At 43.5% G+C, this 16,654-nt stretch overlaps 1 protein-coding gene across 1 annotated transcript in view; it reads right to left on the bottom strand.

The window, feature by feature from the left end:
- OPCML (opioid binding protein/cell adhesion molecule like) overlaps window positions 1-16,654 on the bottom strand; it is a 343,304-nt gene that overhangs the window by 192,199 nt on the left and 134,451 nt on the right. The gene's annotated exons all lie outside the window — the stretch shown is intronic.

Below are 16,654 nucleotides of genomic sequence, written 5' to 3'. Positions count from 1 at the left end.
GAGGAATGGAATTGCAAAACATTCAAAAAAGCAATAGTTCCTGTCAGCATGATGAAAACCATCCACTCTTTGTGGTTGGAATCTTAGTCACATAGAGAGTCCCCTTCACCCTCACCAGGGCACGAGAGTAGGATCTCATCATTATTGATGATATTTCGTAATGTGAAAGGCTGCTATATATCACCACCATTAACCATGTTATCAAAGAGTATTCAACTATTTAAAGTAGGTACTTTACAAAGTGAATAAAACAGTCTATGCCCATTAGCATAGTTGTCAACTATATAAAGGACATACAGATAAATTCACAAACATTAGCCAGACACATAAATGAAGTAAACATTGGAATGTCACAATTGGGTGGTTGGAGATTCCTGTTGAGATAAATGTTGGAGCAAAAATAGTGAACTATGGTCCTGAAGAATCAGGAATATAAACTTCTTGAAGGCAGGGACTGCATTTACCAATCCTTTTGCACTCTCCCAAGAACTTAGTTCAGTATTCATTCATTCATTCATTTAATCCTATTTATTAAGCGCTTAGTGTGTAGGGCATTGTACTAAGTACAATAGTACTTATTATACTATTATCAAAGTATAAAATAGCAATAAAGAGTGAAAATCCCTGCCCACAACGAGCTCACAGTCTGAGGCCTGGGGTTGGGGGGAGACAGACATCAATACAAATAAACAGACATCAGTATAAATATATAAAATCACAGATATATACATAAGTGCTGCGGGGTGAGGAGGGAGAAGAGCAAAGAGAGCAAGTCAGGGCAACGCAGAAGGGAGATGAGGAAAAGTGGGGCTTAGTCTAGGGAAGGCCTCTTGGAGGAGATGTGCCTTCAGTAAAACTTTTAAGTGGGGGAGAGTTACTGTCTGGCAGATTTAAGGAGGGAGGGTGTTCCAGGCTAGACACGGGTCAGTGGTGAGACAGGCAAGATGGAGGGACAGTGAGAAGGTTAACACCAGAGGAGCAAAGTGTGCAAGCTGGGTTGTATAAGGAGAGAAGTGAGGTCAGGTAGTAGGCAGCGAGGTGATGAACTACTTTAAAGTCAATGGTGAAGAGTTTTTGTTTGATAAGGAGGTGGATAGGCAACCACTGGAGATTTTTGAGGAAGGCCGAGACACATCCTGAACGTTTCTGTAGAAAGATAATCCAGGCAGTGGAGTGAAGTATGGTCTGCAGTGGGGAAAGCCAGGAGGTTGGGAGGTCAGAAAGGAGGCTGATGCAGTAATCTAGGAGGGATAGGATGAGGGATTGTCTAAACGTGGTAGCAATTTGGATGGAGAGGAAAGGGAGGATTTTAGCAATGTTGTGAAGGTGAGACTGACAGGATTTGGTGATGGATTGAATAAGTGGGTTGAATGAGAGCACGGAATCAAAGATAATAATAATAATAATAATTGTGGTATTTGTTAAGCACTTACTATGTTCCAAGCACTGTCCTAAGCACTGGGGTAAATACAAGTTAATCAGATTGACCTACATGGGGCTCACAGTCTCAATTCCCATTTTACAGATGAGGTAACTGAGGCACAGAGAAGTGAAGTGACTTGCCCAAGGTCACACAGCAGACAAGTGGTGGGACCGGGATTAGAACTCACGACTACTGTCTCCCAAGCCCATGCTCTTTCCACTAAGCCACGCTGCTTCCCTAAGGATAATGCCAAGGTTATGGGCTTGTGAGATGGGAAGGATGATGGTGTTTTCTACAGTGGCAGGAAAGTTTGAGAGACGACAGGGTTTGGGTGGAAAGATAAGGAGCTTTGTTTTGGACATTTTAAGTTTGAGGGGATGGGAGGACATCCAAGTAGAGATGTCTTGAAGACAGACCACAGGTTCTAAACAAATGTCAGTAAATAAAATAAATACATATTATTATTTTATGATGATGATAATAAGAATTGTGGTATTTATTAAGTGCTTAATGAATGTCAAGCACTGAACTAACTGCTGGGGTAGATTGATAGATTGAGGTTGGGAAAATGAACCTCCCCTTTCCCTTCTGTTAGGCAGAATCGAGGACAAGCAGTGTAATCTTTTCTTAACAACCTATGGGCACAGATGCACCATTTTCTGGTAGTGCGGGACCTGCAGGAAGGAACTGACTATAATGCCGGTGGCTTGTGCAGTATCAGGCACACTATCTCTTTTTCCTAACAGTGTTGTTCTCCCAGGGGCCCCAGTTGCAACAAGCAAATAAGCAGGAAGGGGGTGAGCACAGTGGGAAATGCATGCAAAGGTGTTTTTTTATATGGAGGACCTATTTATGGCCCGAGTGACCTCAGCATGATGCAGATACCTGCCTTGGTGCTATAACTCGGCAGGCGGTTGCCTTGGAAGCTGTTGCAGTCTTTGTAGCTGCATTAGCTAGTTATTTTTTAGGATTCCTGCTGCGCCTGTCCAGCTCATAGAGCCCTTCTAGAAATGGAAGACTCAGGGCCGGGGGGGATGGTGGGGGTGTGGGGGGGGAGAGAGAGAGTGCTTGGAAAGGAGAGAAAACTTCAAGCTGCAGAGGGAGAAGAAAGGATAAGAGGGTGACAGCTATTTGAGAGCCTTGAAATGTGTCTCCTGCCGTTAGCCCACAGAGATTCAGAGGTCGGTCTCACGCTAGAGTGACCTTGTGTCACCAGTCACTAAAAACCATTCCCTATCTGTCCCACCAGCTGGCTGTCCTTCCCTTTCTGGCTTTTAGCAGGCTCCAACTTCCTGGTGAGTTGATAAAAGAGCTAGACTGAACATTAAATACACTGTGTGGGTGTTGAGGGTGGGGGAGAGGGTTCAAAGTTAACAAGGTAAAGGTAATTATCATCATGCTTTCCATAATTCTCAAGAAGATCCAATGATATCTTCCAGAAACCTTCGAAATATAAGCTATTAAAAACCAATTTCCTTTTCGATCAGAGATTGCCTCTATTTCTCCTTCTTTTGCTCGTTTTCTTCTATTCAGATTCGCACAAAGACAAGATTGTCAGGGCACTAGGACTGCATCTCCTCCAGCAAGTTATTCCCTGGCTGAGGTTATATAATCTTTCCATGACGCCGCAATCATTTCCCCAGCCTCCTAAAGGGATGCATTTGGGAAGCGGGGAGCAAGCAGCAAGAGGAGGTGAACTTGGGAGAAACCCAGATCCTGATACAAGCCAGATGCCTGTTAATCTCCCTAACAGGAGGACCAAAGTCCTAAAAAATAGAAAAAGGCATTTCATAGACCGAGTGGTTATTAAATCGAACACTGAAAAATCAGCCTCATTACTTGTAAAGTAAGATGCGAGTTCCCCTTTGTTCCTTTTATGTTTGACCTTTCTATCAATTTCCTTTAGCAATATTAAGTACCGTATTCTGCACGTACTAAAGGCAGTTTGATACATGGCGGCATGGTCTGATGGTCTAATCACACGGCAGGGAGCCGGTGAGTCTGAATTTAAATCTCCATCTCTTCTCCTGATTCTCCGAGTGGCCTTGGGCAAGACGGTTAACCTCCCTTTGTCTCAGTCTCCTCATCTTTAAAATGGGAATAATAATGGCCAGGTCTCTCACAAGGGGGTAGTGAGGGCTAATTAGTTTGATGCAATAAAGTGCGATATAAATGCTAAGTATCATACTTGGCATTGCAAGAACGAATCACAAAGAACATTGTTCAGACTTTTCCCGGAGACATTAGCTGCCTTTTAAGACATTACCACATATACATTTTCACTAGAGACATTTATGTGTTCATATGTGTGGGGATAAAGATAGGAAGGAAGATAGATGTGGAAACAGATTGATACTATAGAGCTCTGGATAAAGCTGTGCAGAGCTCTGTGCCGTGGCAATCAAACGTGATATATTCAGGTGGGGAATAGGCAGCGGGAGGAGATGAACACTTGAACAAACACCGGTCCTGTTCCTAGGCAAGGGTGCTTAATAGTAAAAAATGAGAAAGTAGAAATACTGAAAATGCGTGTTATATAAACAGAGTTGTTTCTAAATAGAAGGCTAGGCCAGGAGCAATATCAGCTCATCAAGGTAGAGTAAGAGAAAGGCTACATTCTATGCCTTGCCTAAGTAAGGCATATTTCTCCAGCATCTCAGGGACCCTGTGCTGCTTTTAATAGTGTGCGTTTTCCTTAGGCATATTAACATGCTTGTCTGGCGGCATAATGAGAGGAAGGAGATGGATGGGTGAACAGACTGTTTCCCGGCAGGAGCAGCGAGAAATGGGAGAGTTCCTAGTTCTGGAAAGGGCTAACAAAAGTCCCTGTAGAGGTGTAGCTCATGCAGATCCAGTCTGGAAAAGGTGGAGGGGAAGGAGCAGACCTCGGAGGAGTCAGCCGAGTGAACCTGCAGTGAACCAGGCAGTTTGAACTGGCCAGATCTACTTTGGGCACCCCAGGAGGTATGGGTCAGTTCATTCAATAGTATTTTTGAGCGCTTACTATGTGCAGAGCACTGTTTTTACGAGATGTTCTTCCCCTTGACGCTGTTTAGTGCCATTGTTCTTGTCTGTCCATCTCCCCCGATTAGACTGTAAGCCCGTCAAACGGCAGGGACTGTCTCTATCTGTTGCCGACTTGTTCATCCCAAGCGCTTAGTACAGTGCTCTGCACATAGTAAGCGCTCAATAAATACTATTGAATGAATGAATACTAAGTGCTTGGAATGTACAAATCAGTAACAGATAGAGACAGTCCCTGCCCTTTGATGGTTAGAACTTGGGAGATGGTGACTCTCGGCTTCAGCCACCGTGTGTCTGTGCCCTCAATCGTTTTTTTTCTTTTTTTAATGCCATTTCTATGCTTACTATGTGCCAGGTACTGTACTAAGCCCTGGGGTAGATACAAGCTAATGAGGTTGGACATGGTCCCTGTCACGTGGGGCTCACAGTCTTAATCCCCATTTTACAGATGAGATAACTGAGGCATAGATAATTAAGTGACTTGCCCAACGTCACACAGCAGACAAGTGGGGAGCTGGGATTAGGGCCTTCTGATCCCAGGCCCATACTCTATCCCCTAGCCCATGCTGCTTCTCTCTGACTCCTAGTTAAATCCAAATAAAACCTAATATCCCTGTCTTCACTATATGTCACTTAACAAAGCCTGAGGTCTTTGACAGCCATAGGATAGTATTCTAGGTTTTTAGACTATGAACACATTGAAGTTAGGGAAGGTGTCTATCAACTCTGCTCCACTGCACACTCTCAAACACTCAGTATAGAACCCTGCACACAGTAAGCGCTCACGGGGGCCTCAGTCTAAAGTGAAAAATTAGGAGGTTTTGACCAAGAATCTCACAATTGGTTCAGCACTAAATGCTGAGAAGAGATGCGATTGGTGCTCCCTAAATTCTGCAAGCCTGGGGAAGGGAGAGGGAGGGGAGGAAACTGCTTGAAGTCGGAGATTCTAGAACTGATTAAAGGGGACTTCAGCAGTAATCTCACTCATCCAAACCTGAGTTAGAACCTTAATCTGAGAAGACTACCTGGAGGAGGTGGATAATCAGTTTCTCTTAGATAAGAAGGAATTCACTGGAGAAAGGGAAGAGGAAAGAGAAAGGATGTCTGCATGCTTTATCACTGAGAAAAACCGAGAACAAAACATAAACAAACCTCAGCCCTGATTCATGATGAGACTATGGGAGAAAATCCAAGATGCTCTCTTTTGATTGAGAATTTGATCTCTTTGTATGGAGTCTCAGGGACGCTTCGGTCTTTGTGACCTGGGGGAATCAGTCAGAAGAGTGGACTGTGAGCAGAGCCTTACTCTATGGGCATAAGAAGCATAGAATAAAATGAGACACTCTTTCTTGTCTTGAAGGAATTTATGACCTAATGGAACAGATGGGCACACATAAATTAGCTAATTTACAATAGTTTAAAAATACACAAATTGACTTAAATAGTTCATTAATAAAAATATATAACAAGCAGCTAGATAGGTAAGAATATTGAGATGGCTGAGGGAATGAGATAACTGGGATTGACTGGGGAAGACCTCCTGGAGAAAGGGGTACTGTTTTCAGGGAGGGATGTTGCTTTTTGAAGCAGAGGAGGGAGGCTGATACAGAAATGGGAGGAAGCCATGAGCAATGGGTCCGAGATGGGAGAATCAAAAGAGGCAGCCATATGGGATGTTAGCTTTGGCGGGGTGTAGTGGGAGAAGAGAAAGAATAGGTAAGAAGGATCCAACTGGCCTTGAAGCCAGTGGCTAGAAGCTTTGGTTTACATAAATGGGATTGGGAAACCACTGGAGCTTCTTAAGGACAGAAATGGACTACTATGATTGGTATTGAGAGATAATCTGGAAGCAGGATGCTGATTGGAGGAGGGCTGGCGGAGGGGAGAGGTGTCAACAGGCAGGCTCAGAAGGTGGGGGAGAGAGACAATCATATTGAATACATGATCCATGAAGGGGAGGATTTAAAAAAGTAAATTGAAAAGAGAAGGGTGTGCAGGTAATAATAACTCTGCAAAAATTATAGGGGAATGAACCAGGAGAGACAACGAACTTAATAAATGAGTCCCTGTCCTGCTGCCTGGAAACCAGTGGACAGGTTATTAGCAAGCACAGGATTTTCTCTAGCACCTGATTGTGCCCCAACCTTTCTTCCTTTTTTTTTTTTTTTTGCTGAATTGCATGTTTTCATTAATGAAAAATCTGAACACTCTGAAACCCAATTCCACTTTGGGAGCTGCCTCCAGATTGACTGTTAGCAGAGAGAAGTGAAGTGAGATAGAGAGAGGCAAGAAGCTGGATGGGGAATGGAAGAAACTCAAGCTTCCTGCCCAAGCTGAATTTGCTCTGGGTTCTTCAGTCTAACACCTAGAAAAATGCTCGACAAATACCACAATCATTATTTTCTCCTGAGAATGGACTGGGGGACTCTGACATAAAATAAAAATCTTTTTTGGAGAAAAACACTCCCCTGGAAGAGGATAGCCGGGGAGCCTATAATGGCAGAGGTCAAACAGCCTTGCTTCACATGGGGATTTCAGTCATAGCATCTTAGAGCTCAGTGCAGTTTGGTCTGTACGTAGTTAGCCCATACTCAGAATTATGGTCTATTTTAAGAACTTACCTAGTGTCAAGCACTGTTCTAAGCTCTGGGGTAGATACAGGGCAATCGGGTTAGACACAGTCCCTTTCTCATGGGGACTCCCGGTCTGAGGGAGAGGCCAGTAGTGCAGAGGCTATCAACTCACCAAGTACAGTGTTGACCTTAAAATCCAGTTTGGTTATTTCCACTGACCAAAGGTCACTGAGGCAAGGCGAGGAGGAAACTGAAGGCAAGCTTTGGCAGTCATGACCCAAAGAAGTGACAGAGCACCTTGGGGACTGCAGAGCACTGAACTGATGGGCCCTTGGGAGACATACAGAGGAAGCATAAGAGGTGATCCCTGACATCAAGGAGCTTCGAATCAAATCCGATAAGCAGTTACAAAGTGGCAAGCGTAGATTTGCTAAAAGTGTGTGGAAATAGAAAAGACTCAATAGGTAGACTAGAGTAGATAGAATAGGATAAATGATCAATGATGGATTTTTATCCTTGGAGAGTGATAAACAAGAAAGTACATCAATCAATCATATTTATTGAACACTTTTGATATGCAGAGCACTGTACTGATTGCTTGGGAGAGTACAATATAACAGAGTTAGTAGACATGTTCCCTGCCCACAATGAGCTTACAGTCTAGAGGGATAGGTTTATGGGATGTCATGACTGAAGGTTATGAGAAAGTATCCCCCGGGTGCAAGAATGATAATCTTCCTGTATTATCTTCCAGGAGATGGCTTTCTGGAAGGGCTTTAAAGAAGTGAGAGAAGCAGCGTGGCTTAGTGGAAAGAGCACGGGTTGGGAGTCAGAGGTCATGGGTTCTAATCCCAGCCCCACCGCTTATCAGCTGTGTGATTTTGGGCAAGTCACTTAACTTCTTTGTGCCTCACTTACCTCATCTATAAAACGGAGATTCAAACTGTGGGCCCTGTGTGGAACAGGGACTGTGTCCAATCTGATTAACGTGCATCCACCCTAGTGCTTAGTACAGTGCCTGGCAGAAAGTAAATGCTGAACTAAATCCATAAAAAGAAGGAATGTTATATGGAGGGCTGAATTGGCAAAGTGGAAGCAAGGAGGGCTGAGCAGTGTTTTAAGGACAATAAAGCAAAGCATCAGATAATGCTGCATTCCAGCTGAAAACTGGAGGTCCATTGCTGAGGACAGACCCACTCGGTGCACCCTCATCCTGAAGGGAGTGAGAGTGGTTATTTTTGAGCAAAATCAGTCAATCAGTCAATCATATTTATTGCGTGCTTTCTCTGTGCAAAGCAGTGTACTAAAAGCTTGGGAGAGTACAATGTAAGAGAGTTGGTAGACACCTTCCCTGCCCATAGTGAGCGTGCAGTCTAGAGGGGGAGACAAACATCAATTTAAATAAATTAATTACAGATATGTACATAAGTGCTGTGGAGCTGAGGAAGTGGCAGGGGGAGGGGGGTGAATAAAAGGTGCAACTCCAAGTGCAAGGGTGAGGCAGAGGGAGTGAAGGAAGAGGAAAGGAGGACCTAATCGGGGAATAGAACTCTTGGAGATGTGCCTTCAATAATAATTTGAAGATTACCAGTTGTTGGCATTTATCAGGCCCTTATTATGTGCAGAACACTGTACTAAGCACTTGGGAGAGTATAATACAGAGTTAATACATGAATTCCCTGCCCATAGTGAACTTATAGTCTAGTATTGAAAGAGAGACAAGGAGACAAAAGACAAAATGGTGCCAGGCACTACAAACATTAAGTACAACACAAAGGGACAACTTTTGGGGATGATCCAACATGGCCAGCATTGTGGAACCCACTTTGGCCTTTTCAGGCACCCACACACTCAGTTAACTTCACCATCAGTGGTGCCTTCTTAAGATGTGGACAACTGCATATAAAGTGAGGGACAGTTAGGGGTGTATTACGTAGTGGATAGGAGAAAACAAGGGCAGATAGGTAAAAGGGAGCCAGGTGATGGGTGAAGCTGATGATCAGGACATTTGGTTTCATGGAAGAAGCAATGTGAGGCAACTGAGATTTCAGAGGTCCCATGTAATCCATCTTGTAATTCCCAGTTCCTGTAGACTACAAGCTTCTTGTGGGCAGGAATTGCATCTACCAACTCTGCTGTATTTTCCCAAGTGCTTAATATAGCACTCTGGGCACAGCGAGTGCTCAGTAAATACCATTTGTTGATCTATTGAATGCCCAGACCCACAACCTGCCCAATTTGAAGCCACTCTATCCATCCTCCGTTCACCTGGAACCGCTACTCAGCAATAATCATATTTACTGGCTAGCAATGAATGGTTTTGCTGCTGAACTTCAGTCTCAGCGTGATTCTTCCACTAAGCCATGCTGGAAAAGCAGCAGGGCTTAGTAGAAAGAGCACGGGCTTGAGAGTGAACCAAAAACTCCTCACTCTTGGCTTCAAAGTTCTCCATCACCTTGCCCCCTCCTACCTCACCTCCCTTCTCTCTTTCTACTGCCCACCCCATACACTCTGTTCCTCTGCCCCTCACGGTCCTTGGTTTGTGCCTGTCCTGCCGTTGACCCCTGGCTCACGTCCTACCGCTGTCCTGGAATGCCCTTCCTCCTCACATCTGCCAAACTCTCTTTCCCTCTTTAAAGCCCTACTGAGAACTCACCTCCTCCAGGAGGCCTTCCCAGACTGAGCCCCCCTTTCCCTCTGCTCCTCCTCCCCTCCCCATTCCCCTTTCTCCCACCCTCTGCTCTTCCCCCTTCCCCTCCCCACAGCACTGTGCACATTTGTGTATATTATTTATTACTCTATTTACTTTGTTAATGATGTGTATATAACTATGATTCTATTTGTCTTGGTGATATCTACACCAGACTTCTTGTTTTGCTTTGTTCTGTTTTGCTTTGCTGTCTGTCTACCCCTTTTAAACTGTGAGTCCATTATGGGGCAGGGATTGTCTCTATCTGTTGCCGAATTGTACATTCCAAGTGCTTAGTACAGTGCTCTGCACATAGTAAGCGCTCAATAAATACAATTGAATGAATGAATGGAGTCAGAGGACATGGGTTCTAATTGCAGCTCCGCTATATCTTCTGTGTGATCTTGGGCAAGCCGCTTAACTTCTCTGTGCCTCAGTTACCTCAACTGTAAAATGGGGATTCAGACTGTGAGCCTCACACGGGACAATCTGATTACTTTGTATTTACCCTGGAGCTTAGATCAGTGCTTGGCACACAGTAAGCACTTAACAAATACCATAATAATAATTATTATTATTTCCAATGCTGTTCTCTCCAAGCAGGACACATTCTAGTCTCTAGGCCCACAAGGCAGAGGCTTTAGCGTGTGGCAGCAGAACATGTCAGCTCTTCTTGAGTCAATCTCTCTCCTTTCAGACAGCATCATGGAAGAGGGCATCTTCCAGATTCTTTTAGGCAATCAGTCTATTTGCTGAAGGATGATATGATACAGGGGGCTTGTCATTCCTGCCCCTGGGGGATATTGCACAACAGCTATTTTCATTCTTCTGCTGAGCTTCTGGAATCTACCTTGGATCATCCTCAACTCCTTAAGCTTCCTCACTCTCAAAGCTCTCCCAGATCCCCTACCCCCCTGTAGTCCACATATATGGACACTTTAAAATACTTATAAGGCAATATCTTTTCAGTTAAAAATCAAACCAAAGATACAGCCACTCAAAAAGTCTGTTAACATACAAAAGCTTCCAGAATCTATCTTGGATCATCCTCAACTCTGTAAGCTCCCATATCCTCAAAACTCTCCCAGATCCCCTACCCCCTCAAAGTCCTTATATATGGGCGCTTTTTAATATTTATGAGACCACATCCTTTCAGTTAAATATCGACCCAAAGACATAGCCGCTCCAAGAGTCCCTTAACACATGAAAGCAAATGAGCAGTGGGAAGAGATATGCCACTTATGCTCCTAAGTTTGCCATGAGCCCCTGTTATTCCTTTCATTGTGCGAGCAACTTCTCCAAAGCACACCAGCTTTAAAACAGCTTGAGTTGGAGTGATTATTACTATTCCCTTTCATAACATGCCATAGACAAAGACGTTTAATAATGTGAAAATGCCCCGCTCATTGTTGCTTGTGAATAAAGCTGTTAGAAAAGGGATAACGGCAATGCACTTATAAGGTCCCAAATTTAACCTGTTTTGAAATCTCTTGAGTGATATAACTGTGTGAGCATTCACACACACAAACACACACCTCCACACATACAAGCTCTCAGACTCCTTGCTTCACGGGAAGGGATGCAGGGATTGTCTTTAATTATCACCTCTGTATTTTCTTCCAGTGCTTAGTATGGTGCTCAGAACACAGTAAACACTTAATAAATACTATTACTAATATCATTTCTAATACTACCACTAGACACACTCACACACAAAAATCCATACAAAAAGTGGAGTCTCCTGGTCTCCATGCACTACCTCCACTATACAAGTGGGATTTAGTTATCTAAGAGCTAAGCCAAAAGTCTAAGCATTGGTGAAAATTCAATAATTGGTCTCCCTTTGTTGGTAGAATGTCTATTTTGGTCCTTTGACCCTTCATTTCAAGCCTAGGACCTAGTTCTCCCTTCAGTCAATCAATCTATCAATGGCATTCATTAAGCACATAATATGCTCAGAGCACTGTGCTAAGCACTTGTGAGAGTACAATACAAGACTTGTGAGAGTACAATACAAGAGTGTTGGGAGTCACAATCCTTGCCCACAAGAAGTTAGAGTTCCCTGGCTCTCATCTCTCGAATGGTACAATCCAAGCGCTTAGTACAGTGTGCTGCACATAGTAAGTGCTCAATAAATATTATTGAATGAATGAATGAATCTCTCCTTTGTCTTCATGACTGCTCCTCTTTCCCCTCACTTGGATGGACCTACTCACTCAGTTTGATCAATTCACATCCGCTACCTCCCCAAAAGCTTTCCCCAAAGGCACCTCCCCCAGGAGGCATTCCCTGATTAATCAATCACTCAATAATAATAACAATATTAATAACAATATTTGTTAAGTGCTTACTATGAGCCAAGAACTGTACTAAGCGCTGGGTTGGATACAAGCAATCACAGACATTTATTGAGTGTTTACTGTGTACAGAATACTGTATTAAATGCTTGGGAGGGTACAGTACTACAGAGTTTGGCAGACACGTTCTCTGCCCACAGTAAGCTTAATGCTTACAAGCCTAGAGGGACTTTCCCAGACAAACCATCCCACCAGGCTCTGCAGTCTTTGTGTGCTTACCTTTTTGTTTTTGGTGAATTAATCCACCTGGATAAATCATTTCTGCATTTTCTTTCATTTTTGCTATACTATAGACATTGTTTTATATCAACTGCCACAGTCATTAGATGGTAAGCTCTTTGAAGACAAGGGAATGCAACTTTTCCTGTTTTGGGCAGCTCTTTAAGGACTTGGTGTGATGGTCTGTTTCCAATCTCTTTAATAAATAGTTCTGATCCTGAACTTATACTGATACGGTGTTCTGAAAAGTCCTCTGTGTAGGTGAGTCACCTTAGTCACCTAAACGGGGGACTTTTAAGAAGACAGTAAGTATCAATATAAATTCAGAATCAGAACTATTTATTAAAGTGATTGGATGTAGAACAATGTACTACTTACCAATTGCAGGGTTCAATCCTACTCTGTCTTTACCTTAAATCCCTTCAGCTGAATACTTTGGTTGGGATTGAGGGAGGAGCACACTGAAAAGGCCATTCTTAATGACCATCTTGCCTCCACCACTTAATCTTCATTCCTCTTAGCTGTTTCCTGGACTTTTCACTGACCAGTGTAGACCTCAGGTCCAACTGTCATCTCAGAGCAAGATGGTGGTCTGAAATTCCCTGAGCTTTCAGGCCCTTCCATCATGTTCCTCTCCACTCTCTCTCTCTGATGGTAGTGTTTGATCAGGCCTAGGAGTTGGAGGACCTGAGTTCTAATCCTGACTCCTCCACTTGCCTGCTGTATGGCAAGTCACTTAGCTTCCCAGTATCTCAGTTCTTCATCTGAAAAATGGGAATTCAATACCTAGTCTCCATCCTAGTTAGACTGCAAAACCTATGTTGAATGTCTAACCTGACTATCTTATATCTACCATAACACTTATACGTAGAGCACAGTAATTGCTAAAAAAAATATTATTATTGTCTAAGATGCTATTGGTACTAGGGCAGGTCTTGATGCTGCATCTGCATCCCACGTAATGCCTTCCTCCTAGAGGATTTTGGGCAATATCTCGCCTCTGCCACAAAACCATAATATGTGATCCAGATGGTCATTTTGTAGTTACTATAGGCATAAGAGAACTAGAATGGGCAATACTGAGGATAAGGGAGAAAAAGATTTGGATTTTCCCAATTTACTTAAAATAAATGCTTCTTGGTCTCATTGTCTCTTTTAAAATCTCTCACTATCTGATTATCTCATATCTATATCTTTGTCTGGCACATAGTAAGCCCTAAGTAAAAATACCATCAACATGGCCTAGTGGGAAGGGCACAGGTCAGAGGAACTGGGTTCTAATTCCAGCTCTGCCACATGTTTGCTGTGTGACCTTGGGCAAAGTCACTTAACTTCTCTATGCCTCAGTCCTACTGCTCTCCCTCCTACTTAAACTACAAGCCCCATGAGGTACAGAGACTGTGTCCAACCTAATTTACTTGTACCTACCCCAATGCTTAGAACAGCACCTGACAAATCGTAAGTTCTTAGCAAATACCATACAAGAAACCTTATTCATCATTATTGTTCCAGTGGCTCTTGTTCACCCAAGGATATGGCAGATATATGTGGAAAGAATAAACTGAGGCAGAAGCTTCAATCTTTTCCTGCCTAGAGAGGCAACCTGACACTATACCCACGGATAATGTGGGGGTACAGATTGCGTGGTCTCTGCCTTTTTGTTCCTTGCCTTTTAATTGTCACTACAACCTCCTAGTGCTGTGTTTCTATGAAAATGAAATTGAATATGCAGCCACCACTCATCAAACAAACAAGTATCAACACATTTTCTTTTTTTACAAAATGCTCTTATTTTAGCTCTAAAGCAGCACTTAGAAAATTTCATCAACACGTTGTAATATTAATCAAGAGTAAGTTGATACATAATATTTGGTGTGCCAAAAAAATACATTTCCTCTGTAATTTGTTTCTTAGAAAGGCTATGGGGAGGCGGGCAACATGAACAAGCTGCCATCGGCTTAATTCAAATAATTTCCTGACTGATTGTCCTTCGTCAGTTGAAGCGAGTCACCTGAAATCCTGTTTCCCGTAGTGTGGTCAATGCACTGGTACATTTATTAATAAGTGTTGGTGGCTGCTGAGCTTGTTGTGGTCTGGAAATGTGTCTGTTTAATGTTACATTGTAATCTCCCAAGCGCTTAGTATACACTAGGAGCTCTGCACACAGTAAGCACTCAATAAATGGACGTGGGCTCTCATCCTGACTCTGCCACCTGTTCTGCTGTTTGCCTTGGGCAAGTCACTTCACTTCTCTGTGTTTCAGTTACCTCATCTGTAAAATGTAGATTAAAAGTGTGAGCCCCACGTGGGACAACATAATTAGCCTATATCTACCCCCATGCTTAGAACAGAGCTTGCCACATAGTAAGTGCTTAACAATACCATAATAATTATAGTAGTATTATTATTATTAAAAACAATTGTCTGACTGACTGACTACTGAACACCCATACAAAAACTTAGAAGAGGCAGCTCTCAGTCGACCCTTGCTCCAGTTCTGGAGTTTGGTCTCATGTTATCCGGGGCCAGAGGTTGTGGCAGGGCAGTGGATGGTTAGGGAAAAGTTGCAGCAGGCAGAGCGGCCCAGTGGGATGCCCCTGGGGGAAGAGAGCTCTCCTCCAGCAGTGACTGCCTGGATAAGAATACCAAGAGTGGGGCTTGGAAAGAGAGACAGGTCCAGGATGGGGCAAGCCCATCAGAGCAGCAAGGTTCTGTGAGTACAGTGGAGGAGAGTGGAGGAGGGGGTGGGAGGCCAGGTGGCCTAGTGGATAGACCAATGGGACCAGAATCAGGAGAATCAAGAATATGTCCCAGCTCTGCCACCTGCTGGGATGAACTTGGGTAATCATTTAACTTCAATGTGACTCAGTTTCCTTATCCCTAAAATGGGGAGAAAATGCTCATTCTTCCTCTCCTTCTGAGCCCCATGTGGGATGGGGATTGTGTTAAATTTGATTATTTTGCATCTGCCCCAGGGCCTAACCCAACACTTTGTACACAGTAAGCGCTTAATAAATACCACCGGATTTACTATTATTATTGTGCTGGCCATACATTGATAATTTCAGCCACACACAGAAGCACGGTTAGGATCTTTCCATCCTTTTGTTTTATTATTATTATTTCATTTTTGGCATTTGTTAAATGCTTACTGTGTCCAGCACTCTACTAAGAACTGAGATAGATACAAGTCAATCAGGTTGGACACAGTCCCTACCCCACAAGGGGCTCACAGTCTAAGTAGGAGGAATAACAGATTTGGAATCCCCATTTTACAGTTGAGGAAACTGAGGCAGAGAGAAGTTAATTGACTTACCCAAGATGACATAGCAGCCAACAGGCATAGCTGGGGTTAAAACCCAGGTCCCCTGACTCCTAGGCCTGTGCTCTTTGCACTAACACATGCTTTTCCCTCTACTTTGTTCAGATTCAGTCATTTTGGGGTTGGCTACTCCTCCAAGTTTAGTTGAGGGCAGAAACCTTTACCTTACCCTGACTGTAAAAGTACCCTGACCTTGTCCCAGAAGAGATAATTTAATTATAATGTCAATATTTTGACTAGAGCCAGAATTTCTCCAGATCTCAAGTCCTCCCTGGGGGTAGGTCAGCTCCCCCACCCAAATTTTCTGCCACTTTTGGGATGCCCAAGGGCTATGCAGACCACTGAACTAAGTGCTTGAGATAGTACACTATAACATGGTTGGTAGACATATTTCCTGCCCACGATGAGTTTACAGTCTAGAGGCAGACTTCATAGTCTCAAAAGTCTATCCAACTTGAGGACTACAGTTTCCTTTTTTGTCAAACATTCAACATGTTTATTGAGCACTTTATATGTGCAGAGCACTATATTGTGTTTGGAGGTGCAAAAGAGAATCAGTGAACATGATTCCTGTCCTCCAGGAGCTTAGAGTTCAGAGGCAGACAGAAACACTAAATGAATTAGTGTTCCTTGGACTTTTTTTCCTAGAAAAGCAGCATGTAAACTTCACGAGGTAGAACTCAGTTTCTGTGGTCTAGTACAGAGAAAATACCCCAGCCACCTGGAGAGGAGAATAAACCAAATGATTTGGGGACAAAGCTGGAGACAGGAGAAGGTTAGATAGAGGTCTGAGATCTGAAGGGGTCTGAGCATCCAGTGTATAGAGAACGGCCCTCCGTGCTGTGTGGTTTCATAGGAGGTTTCATAGAGGGGAAAAACACAGGGGTTCCATGGGGACTCCCACAAGGGATCCCACAGGGTCACACAGGGGGTTCCACAGCTGGTTCCATGGAGGGTGTTTAGCAGGGAATTCCACAGACTCCCACAGGTTCCAGAAAACTAGCACACATCTAAATAGGCTTCTCTGGACTTTGGGACTGAACATGG

The sequence above is a fragment of the Ornithorhynchus anatinus genome, chromosome 11, assembly GCF_004115215.2.
Source record: "Ornithorhynchus anatinus isolate Pmale09 chromosome 11, mOrnAna1.pri.v4, whole genome shotgun sequence".
Taxonomy (NCBI): Eukaryota; Metazoa; Chordata; class Mammalia; order Monotremata; family Ornithorhynchidae; genus Ornithorhynchus; species Ornithorhynchus anatinus.
The sequence above is the reverse complement of the archived record's forward strand: the minus strand, read 5'-3'. Positions and strand labels throughout refer to the sequence as shown.